Consider the following 3,952-nt stretch of genomic DNA (forward strand, 5'->3'; position numbering starts at 1 on the left):
GATAGCATGTTCAGATATGTAGATTTTCCCATAGATATTGGAGCAAGTGAATTTGGACAAAATGGGTGCTTGAGAAACTTAGGAAAAAGCTAATAGGAAAAAGTGTATCAACCTCATACATGATTGGCCCGAACTATTGGATGATATTGATTGGGAATTACAAAATACTTTGATAGACAGAGAGGAGAATGTTTATTGGTCAACCCGCAAGACCTCCACTTGTTGTAACTTTGGGGAGAAGAGGAAGATTCCTAGTTAGAAAAGGTTTCTTCAAAGTTGGCTTTTGGATGGCCCCTACTAGAATTATGCCTTTTGAGGAATACAACAGATGCAAGAAATTCTCAAAATCGTTAAAGTTGGCTTAGGAAGGAATCAAAGGGCATGCCTTCAAACTCATTATTAGGTATATTCTACATTGTTCTTAATGCATTGAACCCTGCAACTAAAGATAGCAAGTACATTTGAGGGTCAAGATAAAACAAAGGAGCTAGGTCTTAGTACAACTCATAACATAACCCTACAGTCCCTTTGGGAAGCCAAAAATAAATGTGATTTGTAGGGCTCAAGTATAACACTCACTTGGAATCTAGTAATCCATAAGGCGAGAGAATACCTCATCCATGCTAGGCCAGTTGGATAGTAGGGATATAGTTGCACAACACGCAAGACCATTGACTTGGGCGTGTACAAATTGAATTTAAAGTATAGCAACTACACAATTGCAAACTTTATGTAGGCCTCGCCTCCACTAACTAGGAGAGAGAGACATCATGAGGAGAGAGATAGCCCTTTAGAAGAGAGAGAGGGGTGAGGGAAAGGAGACTTGAGGAGAGAGAACATAACATTTACCATTAAACGACTACCGTGTGTTTTAACTCTAGCTAGTTCATGGAGATAGTTCATGAAGAACCACTATTTTTGGAAATTGGAGGTATTCCATGAACTCTCAAAGGTGCTGACACATGGGTAGGGAGGAGTTAAATAAACCATCCATGCCTTACTAAACTCAACTACATGGACTTGTGGAAGTAGATTTTACGTAGATGTGCCCTGGTTCTTAGTCATTACTCTATCTGTTCATGTCTGTAAAATAAGACCAATGATATGATTGTCAATGTCTTGGATGATTCGGATTGGTACTCCTACGTGGGTTGAGGGGGGTTACGCCTCGTATCGCCGATACAATCTGTGACGCTCGCTACATTCTTTCATCGAGTGCTTCCAGACTCGAGTGATCGCCGCCTTCGCTAAAACAAATCAGTAAAACTGTTGCAAAGCCAACGGAAAGGCAAAAAGCGGCTAGAAAAGAAAGCAGACAAAGCGATTTTGCTTTGATAGCCTTAGTTCGGTACACAGTTCTCTTTATTAAATGACTGGAAGGGACGACAACTTACAAGGGAAGGAATTGAAAGAAGAAAAAGCTGGCGGACTTCTGAGAGAGAGAGAGAGAGAGAGAGAGAGAGAGAGAGAGAGAGAGAGAGAGCTGCACAGGCAAACAGCACTGCCACCGGCATTGAAGATGGTGGTGAACAGTATGGTGGTGCTGCTGCTGCTGGTGCTGCTGGCGCAGGGGGCGCGGGCAGGGCCGAGGGAGGAGCTTGTGAGGAAGCTGCCGGGGCAGCCGAGGGTGGGATTCAGGCAGTACGCGGGGTACGTGACGGTGGACGAGGGGAAGGGGAGAGCCCTCTTCTACTACCTGGCGGAGGCGCAGGACCTCCAAGAGGAGAAGCCGCTGGTGCTGTGGCTTAACGGGGGCCCCGGCTGCTCGTCTCTCGGCAACGGGGCCTTCCAGGAGCTGGGGCCGTTCCGTCCCAGCGCCAACGCCCGGGGCCTGGAGGCCAACCCGTTCTCATGGAACAAGGCCGCCAACATGCTGTTCCTGGAGTCGCCGGCGGGGGTGGGCTTCTCGTACAGCAACACGACGGCGGACTTGAGGACGAACGACCGCCTGACGGCGGAGGACAACCTGAGGTTTATGCTGGGGTGGTTCCGCAAGTTCCCGGAGTACGCGGCGCGGCCGTTATATTTGACGGGGGAGAGCTACGCGGGGCACTACGTGCCGCAGCTGGCAACGCTGATCCTGGCGCACAACAACCGCACAAGCCACGTGGAGAGCGAGGGTGCCGACCAGGTCATCAACCTCCAGGGCGTCGCCGTCGGCAACCCCCTCCTCGACGACTTCACCGACACCGCTGCCACCTTCTCCTTCTGGTGGTCCCACGGCCTCATCGCCGACACCACCTTCGCCGCCATCTCTGCCCGCTGCAACTTCTCGGACGACTCCTCCGCCCCGGTCAGCTTGGCCTGCATCCGCTCCCTCGAGGACGCCGCCCGCTCCGTCGGCGGCTTCGTCGACAACTACGACATCGCCCTGGACGTCTGCTACTCCGCAGCGGCCCAGCAGCAGCTCCGCCTCCACCGCCGCCTTCGCCGGCACGTCAGCCTCGGGGTCGACGTCTGCTCCGACACCGAGACGGAGTTCTACCTCAACCTACCGCAAGTGCAGCGGGCCCTCCACGCCAACGTCACACGCGTGCCCTACGCCTGGAGCCTGTGCAGCCGGTCACCCCTCAACTACACCGATGACTATCGCCCCAGCTACATGCAGCCCTACCTCCAGGAGATCCTCCGGCATGGCGTCCGCCTCTGGGTCTACAGCGGAGACCTGGACTCCGTCATCCCCCTCTCCGGCACCCGCACCAATGTGGACCGCCTCGCCCGGAGCCTGCACCTTGCGGTCACGCGTCCATACAAGGCCTGGTTCGTGGATGGTCAGGTAGGTGGCTGGGCCATCGAGTATGGCCGCAACCTCACTTTCGCCACCGTCAGAGGAGCAGGTCACATGGTGCCCATGACCCAGCCTGCTCGAGCTCTCGCCTACTTTCGAAGCTTCCTGTCAGGCACTTCCTTGCCTACCAAAGAGCCCGAATCACCTTCCACCGCACAGCCCAATTTACCTTCCAAGCATTGACATCGTTATCACGTGCTGATTTATATGGCACCACAGGCTATCGTCAATATGGACTCGGCGTGTGGACCTTCTTCTTCGAGTCTATTTAATGTCGGACAAAAATATTCAAGTACCATTTGTCCTGCGGGTGGGTGAGAGTGTCTAGCTGTGTGTACGTGATGCGTGAATGGCTTTCGACAATTCACATGCACGTAAAGAAGGATGTATGGACGCTTATGTGTGGGCGTTACCAGACACAATTAGTTCATTATCGCTCCGCGCTACTCTCACGCAGGCTCCCGAGTCCCTCCCTCCCTCCTTCTCTCTCTCTTTCTCTCTCTCTCTCTCTCAATTCATGAGTACAAAGTGATCCACACCTACTTAGATGGGTCTAACACTTGCCTTTTCAAGAGTTCATTTCCTTTATGTGACATGATATATTTTATTCAATAAACAATAAGTGTTATATTTGTGCTTGCATCCTCCTCTCTGTATTTAAATCTCATTAAAATACACTAAAGTAGATTTCTAGAATAGTTGGAAGTATAAATGGTGACATTGATCCATGTTTTAGAGGTTTATGTGTAATTTGTACCTAGTCCGAATTGATAAATTTGAAGATCTAATGTGAATGGAACTCAATAAACATTCGTCTTCTTTTTTTTAAATACTCCCTTATGAGTCTCCCTCTCTCTCTCTCGTACATGGTTGTTCCCCACGAATCACTACATCTACCCACCATGATGTGGAGAGAGAGAGAGAGAGAGAGAGAGTGTGTGTGTGTGTGTGTGTGGCCAACCTAAGGCATTGGGACCCATAGGGGCTTGAGAGAGAGAGAGAGAGAGAGAGAGAGAGAGAGAGATTATATGTAGGCGTTTGCCTCATATTTCTATTTGTTTGAAATTGGCTTTTTAATTTTTAAAATGGCATGATCATGTAATTATATGCTTAGTAGATACTATGCTAGGTTTTACACATGAGTTGTGTGTGCAGATTCATCTT

At 50.1% G+C, this 3,952-nt stretch overlaps 1 pseudogene; it reads left to right on the forward strand.

Moving 5' to 3' along the window:
• The first annotated feature begins 1,355 nt into the window (after positions 1-1,355).
• Positions 1,356-3,403, forward strand: LOC148033064 (serine carboxypeptidase-like 42 pseudogene; annotated as a pseudogene).
• Positions 3,404-3,952: the final 549 nt, after the last annotated feature.

The sequence above is a fragment of the Lygodium microphyllum genome, chromosome 8 (genome assembly GCF_053477565.2).
Source record: "Lygodium microphyllum isolate KBCC chromosome 8, Lygodium_microphyllum_v1.1.10, whole genome shotgun sequence".
Classification (NCBI taxonomy): domain Eukaryota; kingdom Viridiplantae; phylum Streptophyta; class Polypodiopsida; order Schizaeales; family Lygodiaceae; genus Lygodium; species Lygodium microphyllum.